We start from the raw sequence: 24,340 nt of genomic DNA, 5'->3' as shown, positions 1-24,340 counted from the left end.
CCGCTTAATCGATTTTGGAGTGTTGTCGTAATCCTTACATATATCATGGATTGGATTCTCAGTTTGATTTTTGTCTCGCGAGACATATGTATAGCTTTACCGATGCGAAGGCGGCGGCGGCGTGAACAAGTTGGTGAAAGCTTTATAACTCAGAAGGAAGAAGACACTCCATATTTCATCCATAGATGCCTTATGTTACAAGCTTTCTGTCCGTCACATGTCAGATATCCTTGACCTCATTTTCATAGTTGTATGACTTTGTTTATTCTGCGACCAGTTTTCGTGATTAGGTCAGTTTCTCAGTACATAGAATACCTAGAGTTATGATAATTGGTCTATAGACTCCTCAATAGGTGCACATGTCAGACTGACATATGTCACTAAACCTTGACCTTGTTTTAATGCTCCAATGATCAATTTAGACTTTTATATTCCGACATGCCAGTAAGCAGGCGAGACATTTTAGCTTATCCACTTTGTGTAGAATTTGCACTGCATACTTTCTTCTTTCACCATATATCGCAATATTCATGAGCATGCAGTCATAATGTTCCTGTTTACATGGGTGAATTTATAAGCATGAAAGAATGTTTTCAATTATAACCAAGACAAGTGAGTGTAAACATAACTTCTTAAACCATTTTACAGATGTGATCAATTTATTTTTCAATTATTTTTCAAGTCTCATATCATTCTGTCCTGCCAGGCAGCTGATCCAGTAGGAGAGTTTATCCAGTGCTTGATAAGGTTCTTCTGCATTTTCCCTTTCTTACTGTCAATATTAGCTGCTGTAACATTCTGGGTATCATGTAGATTCGGTCCCTGCCTCCAAGCTCCAGGAATCAAATTCCCGTTGATGGGGTGTTCTCAATCTAGTTGTTGGTCCTGAAGCCCAGAATAGCAAATTCTCATCAGATTGTGTAGAATAATGCATGTCTTCACTATCAGACGAACTGTTGATTTGGAATGACCCATTGTTGAGAGCAGAATTCTGAATTTGTTGACCAAATTACCAAACGCGTTCTCCACAACACGCCTTGCTCGCGAAAGCCTATAACTGAATATACAATCTTCTCTGTACATTGTCCTATGAGAGTAAGTTTTCATCATTGTCGTTCTTAGCGCAAATGCGTCATCTCTAATGAAATAGTAGGGACGTCTTCGGTATGATTTGGAAGAGGCTCGGCATTTGGGAAGCATATGCTTCCATCTTCCGCTGCTTCTCTTAATTCGGACTCATCATACATCTGAGCATCAAAACAGGCAACGTTTCCTAAAATGTAGGGATAATATGAAATTATCGCAAAAAGTTTCATATAGGAAGAAATATGAAATCTCATGATGACTATTTACAAATGTATACGATGTATATGTTAATTCTTGAGTGACTTACATGTATGCGAAAATAAATGTCATCAAAGATTCGAGGTTAACTAATTTTACAATGAATGACACGTGTTTCGACTCTCGAGTTTTCGTCAGATTCGTTCTCAATAGATATATACACGAGGATCTGTTGCTTCGTTTGTGCTGCTCTATAATTTCCCTTTGTTTTATGGATTGGACGCTTTGCTAATTTACGCAGTTGTTATATTAGATTCTGAAACAGGTTTACAAGCAATAAAATTTGTAAGATTTTTCTAACGTTTTAAAACTTTTACATAAAAATATATAAATATCTTACCTCTAACATCTTCCCATATAAACCTGTAATCACCATCAACCAAAGCTAGCATCCCTTATAGTTGTGGTATAATGAATCTGAACGATCCGGTTTCTTTATGGCATTATTTTTCCATCCAACGCTCCACAGCAATGTAGAAAATGATATCTGCGCATAAATTGATCATTAATTGCTTTCCATTCCTCTTAATCATTTGGAGGAATCATGACCTCATCTGTATATTCATCAATAATTGCACTGCATACTTCCCTGACAACTACAGACAAGGTGTTACCATGAACTCTCCAGGATAATTTCATATCGGCATATGTCGATACAGCAGCAAGATGTCGAATAATTGCGGCTAGTTTTAATCCAGGCTCTATCGGTTCTCTTTGAATATACAAAACGGGAACAGTTTAACTTAAAATTATAATTGTTTACTTTCAATGTGTAATACCATTTTATTTTTTTTTACTTTTCTAGATTCAATATTGTGTACTTGGTCACTTATATTTAATTACAGCTTGCAATTGCTTATTGATAATTGAAGGACGTGACTCGATTATCAGAAAGTCGGACGCTACTATTGCATACTGATTATTTTACTGTATTCATAATGACAGAAAATGGAAAGTTGCTGGATCCTCTGAAGAATTTCATAGTACATCTCTACGGGCATTTTCATAAAATTCTTGAAACTGCTCTGATCTTCTTGTCTAAGTTCAACTAATAGTTGGTCATACAATTCGAACTGCTTTCTCCTTGATACCCACGGCTGCTGCCATAGACGTCTTCGCTGCCGTCTTCGATGCCTTCTAATGCCTTGTAAGTATTGGTGCATGTTTAGGTGAATTTGGTCTACATGTTGTAGAGCCATGGCTAGAAGATATGCCATCCTGACTCTCTCCAGGCAATCTATTATAGCAAGTGTCAAACTGAACACTACCGAACCTTTTATACCATTTTCTACATGCACCTGGATATGCAAATTAGTTAGTATAACGGACTATAAATGTCAGAGCAAGTTTCGTTGAATGTCAGAATACGTTTTTGATACGCCACGGGTGCGTTTTATACGTTCACGGAGCCCCGCATACGTCCAAGTAAAAGTCGAACGATCTTGAGGCGTATACAACTTGCCCTAAACGTGTCTCAAACTTAACTGTAGCGTTTGTTCAACGCGCTTGTAACGTATGTATTACGTGCATGTAGCGAACAGGTATACGCTTGACAAACGCTAGAGCTAGATGTAAATTTTTATGCTGCATAAAAATTTCCTGGAGATGTAGCGTTCACCAAGCGTATACCTTTGCATTTCGACGTACTCCAAACTTATGCAACGCGCGTCTAACGATTGCTTAGCGTTCCTCTTGCGTGAACCTAACGTATATGGATTTAGTCAATTTTTTCTGTACGTCTTGTGCACGTTGGTCTATACGCCAATGTGTGACGCCGGCATTACATTAAAAGTCGTACATATTGAACTTATCGTCGAAGACCGTCGTATGTTGTGTTGTTTGTGTGCTGTATCATTTGTATATACCCGACAATTATGAATAAATATGTTAATATATAAAAATAAGCCACATATTTCCGTGTAAACTGCACAAACCTTTTATATAACTAAATAAGTAGTCGAACCCTAGCCACAATGACTCATTTTCAGTTTTTCTTTTTATTTGCTGTCACGAAAACAGCAGAGAGTAGCTAAACTGAAATAAGTCACCGGAGCTAGGACTGGGTTGAATTGAGTTGTTTTTGATATTTAAGAGACTATCTTTACCGAGGTACTTAGGTGAAAGAATGAGAGACATGGTGTGGTGCCTGATATTTAAAAAACCGATATAATGGTTTTATCTGGATTTTGAGGTTTGGACAAATGATTGTATATTGTAATCTCTGAGAAACAGAAGTATCCTTTTCTTAATAAAAAAGGCTTTTTTTTACACAAAGTATTTAGTCAAAGTTTAATACAAACACCATTTATCAAGAGGTGCTAAATCACCAAATAAACAGCAAATTAGTTCGACAATTTTAAAGTAAATTATTATTGATATCTAACAGGCTGGTGTCTGATAAAAAATGTTTAATACTTTGTGATATTTTTATTTGAGGCGCCATACTTTCTTTCATGAAAAATTTGTTTAGTTTGATAAAAAAAAAACTAAAAATCTTTTGAATAATGTTGACAATTATCTAACTCATATTATTTTTCTGGTGATCATTTAACATTTAAAACTGTTCAGTGAATTTTATATTTCCTTTTACAAACTCAAACTATCGAAGATCGGTTTGGTCGAACTTAAATAATTCAGGATAGTCCTAGACTAGAAATATGCAAATATAAATAAGCTATAACATGTTTAAATGCAAATGTAACACTAATTAAGTAAATTGAATTCAATAAAATGTCATTCTTTGCTTTAACATTGTGTTCAATCACAACTTTATTACGATTGAAACATTTGCACTGACCGAAATCTTTTTTTTACTCTAGTTAAAGGTCAATAAAGAAATCCATTTATACAAATGTCTAAATAATCAAATTGGCATGGCATGAACGATTCAAATTTTAGGAATGAGTTAACTGCTTACATTGAGAAGTAACCCTGGAAATTAATAAGAGAAACACGATAAGATTGTATTTATTTTTATTTTATTTCTTTCTAGTTAATGTATATTACTTCTTCTTTCAGCGGTTCATCCAGACAGCATGAAAATATGACGATTTAAGACCAATGTTATTTTTATCTTAATCAAATTCACCTGGAATTGATATTTGCAAAGAAACAGTGTAAAAAGTGTAATTTTTACAATTAACAAAATCACTGCAAAAATAAATTTAAGAGATGACTGAAAAACGTTTTGCCATTATAAAATAATCTGATCAAATAAGTATTGAAACTAAACTATGTATGTTTGCTGATGACACACACACTTTTAATGAAAACGAGAAATCAGTAGAAAAATCTTTTGAAGTTATATCTTTATATGAAAAAGCTTCGGGATCAAAAATTAAAAACGATAGAAATACCGATAGTTGTTAACTTCTGTGTCATTTTTGATTCTGGTGGAGAGTTGTCTCATTGGCAATCATACCACATCTTCTTATTTTATATCTTAAAAGGAAAACCTAAAATTTAACAAAACTAAATAGATTGCAGGTAATATAAAAACCTTCGAAGTAAATCAAGGTATAGAACCACTACTTCGGGCCCGGTCAGAAAGAACATACAAGAAAGTAGTACATATTTTAAACAAAATATTTCCTACGCATAGCTGTATCTTTCTCAATAGGTGAAATATTTGGGTAGTTTTGGTATCAAATGATAGCTTGGGGACCTGGGGATCACTGTAGAACCCTTGTTGAAAGTTTCTTTTGAACAATAAAAAAATTATATAAAATTATAATAGGAGGGCACATTTGCCCTGTTGATCAGACAGAAGTACCTGTTTTTGTACTATCAAACTTCCGGGAACCAGTACAGTCTAATATGCAATTAAAGGTATGTTTAATTTTTCAGCACAAGTCAGGATAAGGTATAGTTTTGACATGAAATGACTGCCATTTTATTTGAACTTAAGACAAAGTATCCATTAATGCTTGAAATTGCAGAATTTAACATAGAAAGCAATGGGGCTATGAATTAGTGGTTTTCTTCCATAATGGTGCTATATGGCAAAGCTTTATAGAAAAAGATGAAAAACTGCGTCCTTGTGTGGAAAAGGAAGAAACTGTCTTATAATAGTAAAACTTTAATGCTACATCATTTCATATTGACTATGTGCTCTTATGAAATTGGAATGCGGGGAATACTTTACAAATATTCAAAAGGAATACACAGTATCAGTTGGAATTTTATATGGGAGGGGAAAGTTAACCAAATTAAAAAGACAGATTTGCTGTCTAGATGTAACAATGTGGTGGAACGGGAATGGTCAGTATCGATTTATTTATTAGAAGTAAACAAATAAAGTCCCTTTATCGTTTCTTCATGAACCGTTAGAAAGCTGCATGCAATTGGCAAGTATTGGCTTCCACAATTATATAACAAGTATAATGATCAATATTTTTTATGTAAGGGCTCAAACGTTACCGGACGGACTATATTTTAAAAATATTCCCTTATTTTATCAGAAAATGATCTATAATACCTGGTCTTATTTTCTAAAGACTGGCGATAATCCAATTACAAAGACAAATGTATCTACTATGAGAATATTTGGTAATTCAAAATTTTCTTTCCAAAATAAGCCATTGTTTTTATTCCTTTTTTTTTTTTAAAGTAATATGAAATATATCAAAGATATATGGAAATAAACTAATCATAGATACCAGGATAAAAGTTTTGTACGCCAGACGAGCATTTTGTCTGCCAAAGACTCTTCAGTGACACTCGAAACAAAAACGTTAAAAAGATCAAATGAATTACGACGTTGAAGAGCATTGAGTACCGAATTTCCGAAAGGGTTTACCAAATACAGCTTTTGTAATTATTCCTGGGGTAGAAAATCCTTAGTGTTTATAAAAAAATGAAGTTTTACAAACAGTAAATTTATAATAATGACAACACGCCTGGTAAACCATTAATCTAAAAAAAATGGTTAAGCGAGAATAAAATTTACTGGCACTTCCTGTTGAGCTTTTCTGGTATAAAATATCAAAAATACAGATAGGGTAGGTCGACTTTTCGTCAATTTATTGCCAATCTGTAAATATTTTGTTAAATAAGAGAACGTCATGCAATAGATAACTAAATGATAGTTTGTCTAGTTCATTACTCGGACCAATGTAATTTAAAATGACATCGGAATGACTTTTCACCCGCAGGAAAGTGCGGTCAGCGCAGTGAGTTTTTGACAAAATGACGGTGAGTTTATCAATACGTAACGTATATATCAGTACATAAGTGTTCTTCGTCACTATAAACGTATGATAACAGTTTTTTCTCTATTTCTTACGAATATGGTTTTATTAAGCTGAATATGTTGTAAAGTATGTCGGTTGAGATTGTCTGGTATCGGTTGTGATATTCTGGAACAATGTTGAGATCTTCTGTCAAATAAAACTTCCAACTAGCTAATTGGCAATTGGATACGACTGTCAAAATTCATGTACACTCTGTATAGTGGTTGTCATTTGAACTTGCTTCTTGTTTTGTATGATTGAGTCCTGCTTGTCCATTTATACAGATACTAAATAGTGGTGGTTTTTAAAGCCTAGAAAACGAGATGTAAAGTTTAGCGCTGAAGAGCTGAAGATGTTAAGTAAGTGCTGGAGAAGTAAAGTCTAGCACTCAAGATGTAAGGGGTTGCGCTGTAGATGTAAAGTCGAGCGCTGTAGGTATTAGGTAGCAATACACAGTTAGGAGTTTGGTTTCGCAATTCGGCCCCTGTGAATTTGTCAAATAAGAAAGAAAGTGTACAATAAAATGTATTCTTAAATAGCTAAAGACCAATATAACTTTTAAAAGGGTTTTATATGAACATTGATTTTTGCATGTTTTATAGGCAATTTTCTGTTTGACAGTCTTTGTATCACATCCGTACCGACATGAGATCCAGTGAGAGATTATTGAAGCGTGTTTTTTAACACTTTTTTTAAGCTCAAACTTCTCAATTCAATTTCATCGAAAAATAATGTTAAATACATATGGTTTTCAGTATTTGACATCTAGATAGATAAATGTCAATAGTTTCAGAAAAAAATGTCACTCTAATGGATTGCAATTCGTCTTTGGACCATATTTTGGGGACATTTGTGACATTTTCATCCCCTTTTTTGCAATATTTTGTATCAAATAAATGCAAATTGTTTCCTTGATAACACCTAAAAGAGATTATATTTTATCATTTTACCTATTGTAAATCAAATCTATAGAAAATGCTGTTTCCATACATATGCACACACATGACACAACAGTAAGCTTTATTTGTTTGGAAGCAAGGCAGGACTTTGCATCTATAGCTCTGAAAATTAAGATGTACAGCGCTTGACATTGCATCTACTACGCCGAACGTTAAACTACAGCGCTCGACTTTAAATCTTCAGCGCTAGACTTTCTATCTCGTTAGCTAGACTTTAAAAACACAACTCTTTAGTATCTGTTTGATTCCAACAGGACTCCATTCAAATCTAATGTCAAGACCAGAAACATGTTAAAATAACAACCACTATACAGAAAGTTCATGAACATTGACGGTTGTATCCGATTGATACGTAGCTATTTTATTCGACAGAAGATCTCATCATTGTTCCAGAATATCACAACCGATACCTGACAATCTCAACCGTACATACTTTATAACATATTCAGCTTAATAAAATTATATTCGTAAGAAATAGAAAATAACTGTTATTATACGTTTATATTTATTAAAAAGAACACTTATATACTGATATATATATACCTGACATATTGATGATCTAACTGTAATTTTGTCAAAAACTCACTGAGCTGACCGCACTTTTTTATTATTATTTTAGATTATATTGGTCCGAGTAATGAACGAGACAAGCTCTCATTTAGTTATCTATGGTATGACATTCTTCTATTTAACAAAATATTTACAGATTGCCAATAAATTGATGAAAAGTCGATCTTCCCTACCTATTATTTTGATATTTTGTACCAGAAAAGCTCAACAGGAAGTGCCAGTAAACCTTTTTCTCGCTTAACCATTTGGTCGAGATTTGATGGTGTACCAGGCGTGGACCATATCAATGATAATACATGTCAACAGAAGTGCTGACTACTGGACTGGTGATACCCTCTGGGAGTTAACCTCCACCAGCAGTGGCATCTACCCAGGGGATGTAAATAAAGTCATCAAAGATACCAGGATTTAAATGTTGTACGCCAGACGTGCGTTTCATCTACAAAAGACTCATCAATGACGCTCGAATCAAAAATGTAAAAAGGCCAAATAAAACACGAAGTTGAAAAGCATTGAGGACCCAAAATTCCGAAAGGTTTTGCTAAATACAGCTATGGTTATCTATTCCTGGAGTAGAATGATTTTTATAGTTGAAGTTCTTAATTTGAAAAACTTGTGCATAAAAGAAACTGTTTATCCGAATTTTAACGAGTTAAAAGTTCGATACGAATTGATTTGGTAGAAATTTTAGAAATTGGTAGAAAATTAATGAAAATATAAACATAAAATTGAAACTTTCTGACGAAATGTACATATTAGGTAGAAATGGGGAAACAAACGCGATAGAGTTAAAACTCAAACATATTCGAGGCATTCATAAATACATAGTTGCTAAATGTCAAAATAAATGGCAAGAAAGTTTTTGGCACGTTTTAAATTGGAAAATAGTATGAAGCAATCTTAAAATGAATTAGCATTGATAATAAAATAAAAAGAATTCCAATTGAAATGCATTCTCAAAACAATATATGCGGAAAGTATAGGCTTCAAAATTGAAATTATCAAATGGAAAAGGTCATCTTTGCCAAACAGTTAATAATACGGAAAATTTGCAAGATTTATTTTTCAGCTACAGTGCAACCAAACTAATCATCAGTAAAATCAAAAATATTTTCATATTATGGAATATTCAATTGAATAATGAACAATCTAGAACACTTTATAATTTTTGGAGATAACAGTGGTTAAATATGATGGAGTAACAACATCATGACATCTATATAATAGATGTTTTGAATCTTTTGAAGTCAAATATGATCCGCATTCTATAATAATACAATAGACAAAGTAAGATTAAACATATTACATATGATAATTGCTGACCGTGAAGGAGAGAACAGTCACGATGTCATGTATTATATCTTTTATGTACTCGTTAATTTGTATTAGTTAGTCCATTGCTCAGCGGTGCACTCGATTGTGTTATAATGTTATATTATTTGGCATTACTATCTAGACAGTTGTTTCTTTCATTTATTGTCATATAATAGAATATTTGATATCATTATTTTGTTGATTTTTCATGTTTTCATGGTTTTAGTTATAAACGGGGATTCTTAGTCTGCATCCTGTGAATCCGAGGAAACTGTAAACCGGACAATTGTGGAATAAACAAATATCTATTTAAAAAATAAATCGTGATTAAAAAATGAATTCCTTCAACAATTATAAGCTTGAATCTTATCACAGGAACACACTGTATAGAATTTCATAGCAACTCAGAAATATATAATACATAAGTAGATGAAGTTGAAATGGTTGATCTTTAAACAAATGATTAGCCAGAGTGTAAAAAAATGTGGATGAACAGAGTCAAAGTTTCAAGACTAATCGGATGGTTTCATCGGTCATTTGTTTCCAATCATTTCCAACTACAATTGAAGTTCAAAATATTGTCCCAATAAACATGCATTGACCAGCGGATGTCAATGTCACACACTTTCGATTTAAGCATTTGTTTTTTTCATTGTTTCTTAATATTTTACACGACGTGTATTTCGACGAACAAAAAGTGATCGCAGTTGTTCATCAACAAATGTAGGCTGATGACAACCTATTTGAATGAAAATAGAAATTAGATGATGTGATCGGGGCATGGTGTCTTATGAAGTCATTTTCTTGCTTTTATCATTTATCTAATTAATCATTTAATTTTATTCTGTTTAGTTAAGCAAATATTATTATTTTGTTGATTTTTCATGTTTCATGTTTCATGGTTTTAGTTGTGACCGGGGATCCTTAATTTGCATCCTGTGAAAACGAGTAAACTCCAAATAAATGCTTGATGTTTAAATTCATAATAGAATGTTTACCAATGACGGGAATAAGTTATTTTAAAGAAGTATAATTATGTTACCATTTTAAATTTCATTTTAAGACTCTCGGGGCATGGTTGGTTGCAAGGCAAGTTCATTGGCTTTAATAAAAACCAAGATCTGGAGTCAATTGAGGCTACAATTGGTCAGAATCCAAAGGATAGACAAACGTTCCCACTCAATATCTTGATAAAAGAGTGAAGAATTGGAACCTTGTCTTTTGATATACAAAATATGCAGCCTTGAAATGACTTGATAAGTTTACAGTTGAGATGAATTAATAAATGCAGTAAGCCAATAAAAATGCAAGAATATTTAAAAAAAAAAATTAGAGTGAAGAGAACAACTGAGTTAATCTTTTAAAAGATTTTTACATAATCAACGTAGGTTTCCGTGACATCCTTTAGACGAAAGTAATTTAATTTGAAGTTCTTGAAATGGATAAATTGAATGATTTGTCAATCAAATTTTAAGAAGTTATACTTTGATTAAACAACGACCGCAAAGTTTCCCGAAGAAAATGGTGGGTTAAACCTGGTTTATAGCTAGCTTAACCCCGCATTTGTATGACAGTTGTTTATTGTTCCGTTATATTGAAAAAATTGGGTGAACAATCCAAACAGGCATAATAGGTTAATGTGACAAAAATTTGGATCTAGCAGCCCAAACTGTAAAAATACCCCACAAACAACACAACTGACTAACAAAATTCAAACAAACGTACAAATAAATCTGCCAGGATAAAAGTTGATAGTAAATTTGACAAAAACGCCAACAAAATTTTTTTTGTAGTTGATAGTAATATTGGCAAAGACGCGTACAGAAAAGTTTTTGTAGTTGATAGTAAATACAGTATATAGTATACACTTTCTCGATAAAGTACAAATTAAGGACTGATGTTTAAAGTGTATAGAAATATCATTCACGGTACCATTTACCAGATGCGCATTTCGACAATCAATGTCTCTTTAGTGATGCTCGAGGCCAAACTATTTGAAAATCCAAAACTCCTACAAATGTTGAAGAGCTGATAAAACAAAACAAAAGACAAAAAGTAAATCTATAACCCGGACAAGGATTCAGAGCTATGCATGAGGGAGATGCATTCCTTAATTTAAAATGACTTCGAAATTGTATAACAACAACAATTCAATACAAAATGCTTTATTTAAAAACACTCCGTCACATTCACATGTGAAACAAGAGGTAAACATATGTAAAATACAATCACTAACGATCATAGACAGAAATAAAAGAACTCTAAAATGGAATATATTAATAATTACACTACTTTTGAAACGAATAAACTTTTAAGATACATTTTTAGTACCTTTATATTACCCAATGATAGTGATCCTTTCATTTTCGCTGCACTGCGATATTTTACATAGTACTCTGGAATGTGTTGATTTCTGTTATGTTTTACTAAGATGGAACAACAATATACATAGTTTCATATCAGTACCGAGGTACTAGCTACTGGGCTAATGATACCCCCAGGAACTAACAGTAAGAAACAGAGGCATCGACCCAGTGATAGTTATGACACCCACGATAACAATTTTACTGCACCAGACGCGCATTTCGACAATAAGTGTCTCAGTGATAAAAATTTGAATGTCTAATATACTAAAAACTTCATAATAAATAGACAACTCTTGTCTTGAATTCTTTGATTTTGTTATGCTCTGGCATTGTCAATTTTTCTTTGACATATGAGCATGAATGTTCCCTTGGTATATACCGCTTTTTTTTTTTAACAAACCCTTTGAATGACATTGTGTACATATGATTCAAATCTCTTGTGGAGTTGGTCGTGTAAAATCTTTCTTTAAACAGAGAGGCGAATGATACCAAAGGGACATTCAAACTCATAAGTCGAAAATAAACTGACAACGCACTATTTAGCCAAATTTTGACATACTCAGTTATATACCGTGTAAGAAAGGAGACTTTGTCATGTATGTGATTATTAAGTAAAACAAATATCATTGCAATTTCCTTTTATAAGCAATAAAACATTACAATTTTAATAAGATAGTTACATAAAAGAGTGGTGAAAGATACCAAAGGGATATTTAAACTCACAAGTCGAGGATATTAAACTGACAACACCATGGCAAAAAACGAAAAGAAAAACAAGTCAACAAAACTTAACAAAGAAAACAAATGATTGAGCAACACTAACACCAACAAAAACTTGGGACGATCGCAGGTACTCTGAAAGGATAAACAGATTCTTCTCCACATTTGGCTGTCATCGTGTTGCTCATGCAAATACACATTCTATAAAAAGTCTCATTCGCTGATGGCACATTCGAGGAAAAAAGAACATAATTGATAAGTGATAAGATTGGTAATGTCTTTTTATTATCTCCTAAAAAAATCATATCTAGAGATATTGTTCTGAAGTTTATATTTTCGTGATTACTGTATATTCATTATTCATCCTAAGAACAAATGCATTCCTCGTGAAATACATTCGCACCCAAAGTTAAAATATAAAGTATAGGGGACAAATGTCCATGGACCAATTTACTTTAATATTAATGCCAGTTAGTGGGCACGTAAAAATCTAATTGCTCAAATTAGTCCTGACAAAATGAAAACAGCACTTTATAAATTTCATGCGTAAGAAACGCTTTTCTGGATTTACCTTCATCAGGAACGCTCAAAGCCGAATATTTGAGTGCCAAGGATGTATAAGAACCGAAACAGATGAAGAGCTATATGACATAAAAAGACATAGAATTAATAGCAAATCCATCCAAGAAACATGAGTCAAATATTGCGACAATGTCTATCCATTATATTGCTAAGTAGAACTAACACATTGATCAGAAACAGCCCTAACCGATAAAAAGAAGACAAAAAAAAAAAACCACAGAACTTTTAATACAATTTGTCTTCATTCGAAATTGTAACAAATCTGCAAAAAAAGTATACATAAATATCAAAACATTACATAAAGATTAGTCGTCGTTCGTGGGTGTAACAAATTGCAATACATTGCCATTCTATAATCAATTTATGTATGTTCCAGTCGGAAACGGTTCCGCTTTAACAATAGTAGAAATAACAATGATGATGACATTGCATTGTTCTGCGTCAGTGAACCATTAAATATGCAACAATGACGAATCAAATGCATAAAAAACAACGAAAATGAAAAACTATAGTAACAATATCATATATTCAATAATTTGTCAATTATTATGGTTTAATAAGCAGATAGCTATAGTAACTTGAGGGTAAAACCTATATTTTACGACTAACAAGCCTATTCTGTGATCATCTTGAAGTTGTTTCATCTGATTTAACAGGTATCTATTGTTGTGTTTATTACTGATTAATTTCAAATTATCTTTCGTTAATTTGCCGCGCACGCAACACTTCCTCAACACAACGATCTCGAGAGGGTTGGAACATATAATTGTGTGCGATGGAAAAAAGATGAGATTGTCGTATTGATTTAAGGTACCAGAATGAGATAAGACGGAAAGTGATTAAGGTACCGAAAAAATAAGACATTGTTAAAAAGGATTAAATTGGAAAACAATAGACGAAAAAGTTGATCAAGGTGAGACTGATAATTTATATTACATTTATTAACTTATCTTTTATCACTACATTGTTGTAGAAACTTGAAATATCAAAAAGAAATATAGATATAGAATAGAAAATATACAAACAAATAAAAGTGTTTATTGCTAAAAAAAATCGTTGTATAGTTTGCTTTTGTTCTTGCGGAATCGTAAAAAAATAAATAATTTTGGAGTCAAAAGATAAATTCAAAGTTACAAATTAGAAATTAAAGAAGTTTGTCAAATAATTATGGAAAATATAGTTATAAAGCACATGTTTATTTCTGACTTTTTACTCCTTTGCAGTTTCAACTACGGATTTTGAAACATTTGAAAGATAGAAGCACAGTATGCATAGTATGATAGTGATTTAAAACAGATTATAATGATAATAAATAGTTATAAATTATTGAAATATATTGCGATTAAAATATAGTATTTCTTAACCTCAACGGTGTCAACTGATTTTTTTTTTAATTCTTTCTGCTTACTCTATTAGCTAGTTTTAATTTCTTGATTTATTCTTGTAAAGAAGACTTTTGGTATGGAAGGTATAAAAATTTAGTCAAAACAAAAATAAGTAAAATGAAAAAGTCAATGCAGCAGAAAAATATAACCAAAAACACTGAAAAATTACGTTGCAAAAAGTACTTCTTGATGGAAACATCTGGCGCTTTGATGCATTATGCTTATAAATTTTTAAATTTTTAAATCATTAAATATGTTTTATCTACATTTTGTAATAGTATTACAACTAAGGTAGTGTAGCTCCCTCAGGTAAATTTTACTTAAGGTGGCATGGGCATTTCTGTGTAGGCTCTTGATTTATTAACCTGAAACGTTTTAAATTAGTTGTTTTCCAAAAAAATGGTATTCAGCGTACCTACTGATGAATTAAGATCATTCCAGAAACACGTGTTGTAATTACGGGAATCCCTTTCATTTATAATGCATATTCACAAGTGTTCGCACTGTTTAGTATTTGTAGTGGTATGCGCACATGACGCCATTGAATTAATCAATCGTAAATGCATTATAGGCATATATTTACAGTATATGTTCAATCCATACAATGGATCTTTTATAGGCTGAAATACGAATCATTTGAATCCTCCATATGTTTTCATTTTGTATGATATACATGCATGATAATGATTAAAATTTTATAAATATTTTACGAGCTATCTTCTTTGAAATCGACATCTTTGTATGCTAATTTCAGCTTTATGACGTATTATTATATAATAATTGATTTCATGTGAAATGCTACTGCTTTCATCTCACTAAACAATTTCTGTCGAAGTTTTGTGTTAAAAGTTTTACTTTCAGATTCAATATGTGAATAACATATATTTTTTATGTTTCGAAAATTTATAAATATAACAATTGAATGCGGTGTTTTAGAAAATTTATACGAAATGAAAGCAAGTCACCACACATTTTTTGCAAGAAGCGCGTTCGCGCGTCATGCAAAATGTGATGGTCACTTGCTTTTGTTTCATATAAATCAGCATTCAATTCTTTAATAAAACGTCCCAACTTATATTGGTATAATTTAGCAGCGTTATAACGTTCGTTGCATAATGTTTTGTTAATTATTCCTGTTATGATGGTCGTATTGGGTTTATAATACAAAATTAAGGAGATGTGGTATGATTGCCAATGACTCAACTATCCATCAAAGTAAAAATGAAGTGATAGTAAACGACTTTAGTCTACTACTTCAATTGAATTATACTATTTCTTATACTACAAACACGATGCAGATGGAATAAAGGAGTATGTGTTCAAAGGAAACATTTCCAATTAAAAAAAAGAATAGTAGTATTTCAAAATCACGTGATTTGTTTTAAAATAATTGGTAGGTTGTACATGTATGTTTGAAAGTATTATAAATATTCACCGAGATTTGAAATGCGAAATATGGCATACATTGGTTTTTTTTTCAAGGCTGTGGCATTTTGTCGCGGAAGCAACACATATAAAATTTGGACAGAAACCTTTAAATGTTCAATAGACAATATCCAGGTCACATTTTTTCCCTTCGCTTTGTCTAAATTTTACTGATGAATAAAGTGAACTTAGTTGTTAGATTAAGATTAAGATACAGTTTAAGGTTAAACTTTTTGAGGCATTAATATCTTTATCAATCTTAAATAAAATTATACGAAACTAGGACAGAAGCTTATTTTTTTATTATCAAAAGATCAAGAGCAAAAGTTTGAAAACATTCTGTTAATTTTTCCTGTTTTTTTCTTATAAAAGTGGTAAGTTTTTATCAGTTAACATTTAGATACAGTCTGGGTTAAAATTTTGAGACCTCAATAACTGTGTCAAATCTTCATAGGACTTGTTGAAACTTTGGCATTAGGCTTTTTGGGGATTAAGAGACATAAATGTAGAAGTTAAATCTTGAAAGGATCCCCCGTATTTTCACTGCTAAATGGGCTTGTCTTTCTTGCAATTTTTTTTAGATATCAATTACTTAGTCAAACCCTCTTAGAATTTTATGAAACTTTAACAGAAGCTTTTTTAATGATAAAGCGATAATGTCTGAAGCAAAATTTTGAAATTAATCTTTTTTTCCATTTTCAGTAATTTACTGATTATGATGATGGATGTTTTGCATTTAACATTTGAATGGAGTCGAGGATTATTTTTAGGCACTAATGAGTTTGTTAAACCTTCATTGAAGGCTATGAAACATGGACAGAAGTTTCTTCAAGATCAAGAAATATCATCTGAAAAAAGTTCAAATTTGTTATATTTTCCCCATATTTTATTGATAAGTAAACTTAGTTTTTGGCTAAGTATTTGAAAGTCTGAAAATCTACCTAAATAAATAAATTTCACTAAAATATGCAATCCTGTCAGGTGGCCATTTGTTTTAACTTCAATATGTTTTGAAATAGTTGAAATTAATGTTTTCGAAAAAAAAACCGGCATATAACATTACATACTAATTACTGAACAAACATCGAATATTAGAATCTAAGAATGTTGTGCAAAATACAGACATGTGCATTTGTTAAACAGTGTAAATCAAAGAACATGGTATGAAAATGCAGAGTCATTTATAGTACTGTATACGTCTCTGGATTATGAAATATTTTTCAAGGCGATTATGTCATATTCTCTAGTTGCTAAATACCTAACGCACCATGTTTATCATGCTGACGTTTCATCGAAAATGCATGCGCAAAGAAACAAAAATCTGAGAACATGCAATGCATTTGATAAATTGCATGCTTATATTGGTGATTTCTAATCTGTTCAAAGTTTTGATTTTTCTACCCTATATACAATGTACCACTTTGCCTCATAATCTCATTAAGAAAAAAATCACACAACTGATTAAAAAGGCAGAATGCGAATGTATATGTTCAAACTCTTTTAGGTCATTTTTTAGTAACAACAAACAAAATAACTATGTCAATTGGACCTGCTTTGATACGATAACTGCACTTGAATTTTTACTAGATAACATTTTTGTTCGCTATGGAGATTCCGGATATCGTCAAGTCATCGGAATTCCAATGGGGAATAACTATGCACCACTTATTGCGGACCTGTTTCTGTATTGTTACGAGTTACAATTTGTGACGTAAATCAGCAAAGATCCATCGAAACAACATCTGATACAAAAGTTTAATAACACTTTTAGATATTTAGATGATATATTGGCTCTCAATAATGACGACTTCAGTATGTACACTAAAGAGATTTATCCTCCTGAACTGACTTTAAATAAAGTTATTACTAACAATGAACACTGCTCTTTCCTGGATCTTGATATCTATATCTTTAACGGGAAGCCTAATACCAATATTTATAATAAAAAAGAGATGATTTTTCATTTCCTATTGTTAATTATCCATTTTTAGACAGTGACGTTCCCTTGTCACCATCTTATGGTGTTTATATATCTCAGCTTGTTCGATTCGCTCGTGTATGTAACAACGTATTTGATTTTAACGAAAGGAATCTGTGTATTACTGAAAAATTATTACACCAGGGTTTTCGATATCACAAAAACATTTACTAAATTTTATCATCAGTACAAGGGCATCATTCGTAAATATAAATCAACGTGCAGACATATTATACGTTCAGGTATTTCACATCCCATCTTTTATGGTAATATTCTATACAAAGCACAAAAATGTCGTCATTCACCTCAAAAGCTAACCAAACCTTTAAACCGACTTATTCAGAAGGGATAAAGTTACAATTGTTGTCAGGTCATTTAAGATGGCATTTTTTGGAATTAATATTGATTCACTCATAGTGTCTTTGCATCGGAAATAAACACATTTATTCTAAAACTAGATGTTGACATAATACGGGTTATGTTTTTCTCGTATATTTTATGATGGTATGATACTAAACCCCTAACGGTAGGGATTGTGCTTGATTTTCATAATCTTTCAATCAGTTTAATTGAGGTCTGGAGCCGGCATGTCAGTAACTGCTAGTAGACCTTTGTTAATTTATGTTGATCATTGTCATTTTGCTTAGTTTCGAACTTCTTTTAGAGCTGTTTTCCTAATGCTTGTAGTTTAAAGGTTTGATTGGCTTGCTTGCTTTGTTTGTATAAATATTTGCTCAAGCATTGTAATTAAAATTGACATCTGCAATCAATAGATAGGCGGGGTTTCAGCTTGTATACATTATACTCTACATTATACTTAACATCCAATAACATTTAAGTATAATGTATACAAGCTGAAGCTCCGCCTCCGGGTGGGGGATTTTCTCGCTGTGTTGAAAACCCATTGGTGACCTTGGGCTGTGTTCTGCTCTTTGGTCGGGTTTTTGTCTCTTTGACACATTCCCCGTTTCCATTCTCAATTCAATGCAATACGAGGGAAAGGATAATTATGAAAGGATGGTCCTTTTCGGAATGACATTGAGAAGGCCATAACAAATATTGAAAAAGACTAGGTTTTACAGAGGACTTTTCTTGTATTAGTCCCAGCTTTATTTCATATGCATGCTGTATATTTGGTCTTTCAGCAGCGAAAATCCAAAAAAAAAATAAAAAAAAAATTGAGCAATTTGGAGAGGCGGATAACCTGATTATTAATTTTATTTTAAGCGGACATACAACACAGGAACTCATTGCTGAGGGCTACACCGGAACTAATAATACAAGGTCATAAAATGTGTTCACCCACAGTTCAGCCATCCGTTCTTCATCTCAATTGACCCCAAAGTATGGACAGTTGCCATATCATTGTATCAAATGGTTGTTAACGATATTTTGTATCTTTTCAAATATCACCTCTGAAAAGAGAAGAAAGGCAAACTTAATAAATATCTGTGAATCCCCAAAAGTGAAATATTGATTATCAGTTAGTTTTTCCATGTTTGGCTTGCTTCTATTAATGTATGATAACCATCATGTCGGCAGAAGAGTCTTTTATTTGCGTAGTTTCAAATTTAAATCGCTACATCATCAACATATCGTAAGCAATTAGCTTGCATTATAGAACTTATCTAGTCTGCTGGCTGTCCAATTAAGGTTTATTACATTTCTTTCGCCATTTGTCTTTCAGTAGGTTTCTATCATAGCATTTAACTATCAAATAGCAATAGTTTTACTTTGGTCTTCAATTTGGAACATTCAGCGACCATTTTATAAAACAACCATTTTCTTTCCAATAACATAAAATGTCTGCAGAAGCAAGTGGCCAATTTCAGAAGAAAACTAAAAAGCCTCTTTAAATTCAGAATATGATAAGTTTTCTGAATCGCAAAAGATAAATCAATTTAAATTTTCAATAATGTTCTATTTCAGAGAAAGGTTTATAAACACATATGTCTCTTCAACCTGTAGTCAAAAGATAAAGCTAAGGGCATTTTTCTCATGTGCCAAGTATATAATTGAATTTTATACGTTTATAAACATGGTATACTCGTACCATAAATGATCTAGATAAAAGAGGGAATGTAGTATACAGATTTTTGCGCAGAAAACTTTAAAAGTTATAAATAGCACCCAAAAGAAGCTTAAAACTGATGAGGTCATTGGAAAGGAATTTAGTAATTATAGTTGATTTATGGACCGTAAAAGTTTAAACATAAATCCCCAATTTAAAAAATAAGAACCTTCGAGTCTATAGCGCCATGTTACCAGCAACTCTCTTACACAAAGAAATGGTAGGAAACACTAGCTCTATAAATATGACTTGTTCATGTTCATGTGCATGTTCATAGTCATAATCTTAGTCATGCAGTAGTTGTTGTTGACTATTGTTGATACTTCAAAGACATAATCTTAGTCATGCATTAGTTGTTTTTGACTATTGTTGATACTTCATAGTCATAAACTTAGTCATCCCTTTTCACGGATTGGGTGATTGCCCGTCCATAGTTTTCGTTATATATTACTAAGCTTTTATTTTAAAAAAAAAATTTTTATATTTGACCTGGAACTTTAAAACATTGAGTTGTACCGTGTAAGCAATTTTCAGAACTGGCGCACAGTCACTGGCTTTGAATTATTAACTATATCTGCTAATGAGGAAAAATTAAATGAAACAATTTAGCCCAGTTTAAACTACATGTATCTAATATCGAACTGTTTTTTTTAAAGAAGGCATCAAGGAAAATCCGTCACCAAAATAAATTAATTTTGATTTAAAATAACGTGCTTAGTTTTGCTTCCAATGCATTTTAATGTTGTCGAAGAATGCCTTTCTTTACGTTTTCTGGATAAATACTCACAAAGACTTGTATGTATCTCGTTCAAAGTCAGCTCCGTTGAAATCGTATTTCGTCACATCAGGCGTCAGAACGAACGCAAAAAAAGTATCTGCTTAAGTTAAAGATCTTTTCTCAATTAGCAAAATATGCATAATGAGTAGAAGCTACAGATATCATAAAAAAGTATTGGAAATCTGCACTAGATACATTGTAACTGCTCATTGAAGGATACAAATAACTATGCTGTCATATGTATGTTTGCGTGTTATTTAAATTGGAAGTAATGTCTTCGTTGTTTTAACAGTTCGATTCATCACTGTCAAAAAAAAATGTCATTAGTGAGTTATTTCTACTGATTGATAAACGGAAAACTGTGGTTTCAAAGTAAGCATTGATGGCAGTTAGGGAAATACACTGGGATAATGTTGTATTAGATGGTTACGTAAATAGCATAGCTGGAATAATTTACATGAAAGTTGTATATACAGAGATTTGCAGTATCCATTGAATGGGGATAGTGACCCTTTTAATATCATAGCTTAGCAAAAACTTCAAAGCATTTGAATAGCAAAATGTTCTATAATAGGAAGCTTAAGTAAAATTCCCCAGTGCAAGTAAATTATGACTTAGATAGGACAAAATCCAAAAGAGACAGTAAATTACACTAGTTTTCATGAACCTGTACTATAGCTCACGTGGCTTAAACTTGCATTGTTATCAAGGATATTGTTAAATATCTCCTATATTAGTCGAGTGACATTAACCATACAATTTAATGCACCCACCTAACATACGGCTAAATCATATATCATTCGAAAGCATATTATCTGTACTATCTTTTTTGCCCGGTCGTCAAATATTCGTACGGTGCAATTTCTGTCAAATTACGTTGAAAGGTCCAGGACGGACAATTTCTGATTTTAGAAGACGTCAACATTTTTAGATATTCTGTCTTCTAAATAATAAAGTTCTGTATGGAAATATGAAAACTTTTAGAACAGAGACTATTAGTCAATTGTCAAAGGACTTTAAAATATTAATGGCGTATTTTTAATAAATTGCGCCTTTTTTCAGAAATTCCAAAAAAAATGATAAAAATAAGTGAAAACAAAAATATTTGTCTGTGATTCAATTGTTAATCACCATAAAACCAAATAACATATTTCATTTAGTGCTAAGGTAGTTTTTGACATCACCAAATTACTGCAATCACGCTTCTTGCTAATTACACAGAATTTCATAACAACGCATACAGTTGCCGAAAATACAACCATCTGAAAAAAAGATAGCTTTTTAGCTGTTCTACGTTAAAAATATTTTTTAAGTAGTCAGTTTTAGGTTGAAGAAACACATTTAAAAAATGCAAAAAGGTTTTAAGGAAATAAAACACGCGGAAGCATGCTTTTAAGGGAAATTTAGAGAGCTAAACTTTGATATTTCAATATGTAGTTAATTGCAAGCCTGTTAAAAATTCGTCTGTCTTTTCTTGTTATTTTGTTTGTAATTTCATGATTATTATTAAAAGAAATAAAGGACTTTATATATAAATATTAAGCTAACATACATAAATAGATAATTACCTACTTAGTAAGTAAATTAATGAAAAGTTGAGTTTCAAATATTTTATACTCATTAGAAAATTATATTTCTTGGTTGCTTCAACTGCATCGTGCATTGACGAAAAAAGTGAATACTATTATGTTCTAGACACTTAAAATGTTCTTTGTGCTTGTCTGAAGAAAGAAACCCTATCAAACTACTTAATTTTATTGTAAAAAATTGACATGTTGTAGTAACATGCAGTTGTATTTCGTATTTGACAAAGCCTTTCGGAATTTTAAGTCATCCATGCTCATCAATTTTGTACTTTATTTGGCTATTTTTTTACTTTTTTTATTCGAGCGACACTGATGTGTCTTTTGTAGACAAAACGCGCGTCGGGCGTGCAATATTTAAGCCCGATATCTATATATGATGAGTTTATTTACAATCACTGGGTCAATGCCACTGCTGAAAGGAGTTTCCTCATCAATGGTATCACCAGCCCAGTAATCAGCACTTCTGTGTTGACATGAATTATCACTGATATGGTCATAATTATAAATTAACTCACTGTTTACAACACATTTCATTTTTTTTGAAATACTATGGATTTTCTACCCCAGAAATAGATAACCCTTTGTAATTTTGGGTCCTCAATGCTCTTCAACTTCGTGCTTTATTAGGCCTTTTTAACTTTTTTGATTCGAACGTTGCTGATGAGTCTTTTGTAGACAAAACGCGCGTCTGGCGTACATCATTTTAAGCCTAGTATCTATGAGGAGTTTATTAACATTAACTTACAGTCTATATGTTTTGATCAGAATATTCTAGCAATTTGCAATAATTATAGTTATAAATAGATTTCCTAAATAGTTAAACTATTACATATAGAATAAAAAACTATAAAGAATGTAACTACTGTGTAGGTGTCACACCAACAATTCAACCAATCATTAGCAAGAACATTCTGTAAAAGTAGGCAACCTCTGACAAAACATATTAAGCACTTTCATATTGTCATATTTCTGCGTTAAGCCCTCTATTGTCGACCTGGCAAGAATGTTTTGGCGATTTTCACACTTTATTTTTATACTAGAAAAGAACGAGGTTAATTCTATTCGCGTTTTGTTTTTCTAGTTACAAACGTCGTGTAAATAAATTAATTGCCAAAACTAGTTGGTTTGAAGTAATGTCTTTTCCAAAACGAAATTATAAAGAAACCCCTAAACTTTATCCAAACAGTAACATGAATAAGTAACATCGTTTTTTTTTTGTACATGCCAATGCTTTGCATGCTATAATCTGTATGTTTAGTTTTCTAATGTTGCGAAGTTCTCATAACTGCAATAAGTGTCTGATATTAGTTGACATAAAAAAAAACTTACCATATGTTGTGCTTATAAATGTGAGAAAAACAAGCGTTAAAATGAGAGAACTTAGATGTAGGACTGTAATGGTAAATTTGAATTGCTTGCTATTTTACTCTATTTGAATGTGTTTATCATAGATAAATGCCTGTACCAAGTCAGGAATATATCAGTTGTTATCCATTCGTTTGATGTGTTTGAGCTTTTGATTTTTCCAATTGATGAGGGACTTTCCTTTTGAATTTTCCTCGGAGTTCAGTATTTTTGTGATTTTACTTTTCCCTTCATTTACAATCTTCGTATGTGCCTTTCAAAACTTAAAAATTTACCAAGCGATGTATACGTAGGAGAAGTATTGCCCATTACAAAGTTTTTAAGGCTATTTCATGGACATATGAAGTAAAAGAACAAAACAAAATAAGCGTTGGCACAAGAGGATTCCTACATTTCCGATAAAACACACATATGACACCATGACTAACGCGATAAAAGTAGGACAAACAAACAACAGTTTTCAAAGCACTACACCGAATTGTACAAACTTACCTTATATTGGTGGTGACTGAAATTGCTCAGGAAAGGTAATCAATTTTCAACGATATCAATTTGCATTCATACTTAATAAATCAACTATTATATCATGTAATAATGTGGTAACATAACAAAAGATAGCCAGATATGCAATTGTTCAGCGCGTGGTGCAAACAGTATTCATTCGAA

General features: G+C 32.0%; 1 protein-coding gene across 1 annotated transcript in view; it reads left to right on the top strand.

Annotated features, from left to right (window-relative positions):
- Positions 1–13,794: 13,794 nt before the first annotated feature.
- LOC127735310 (G-protein coupled receptor 83-like) overlaps positions 13,795–24,340 on the top strand; it is a 101,811-nt gene continuing 91,265 nt past the window's right edge. The window contains exon 1 of the mRNA XM_052245448.1: positions 13,795–13,999. The gene's annotated coding sequence lies outside the window, so the exon portion shown is untranslated. The remainder of the gene's footprint in view (positions 14,000–24,340) is intronic.

This window comes from Mytilus californianus, unplaced genomic scaffold (assembly GCF_021869535.1).
Source record: "Mytilus californianus isolate M0D057914Y unplaced genomic scaffold, xbMytCali1.0.p SCAF_3, whole genome shotgun sequence".
NCBI lineage: Eukaryota > Metazoa > Mollusca > Bivalvia > Mytilida > Mytilidae > Mytilus > Mytilus californianus.
The sequence above is the reverse complement of the archived record's forward strand: the minus strand, read 5'-3'. Positions and strand labels throughout refer to the sequence as shown.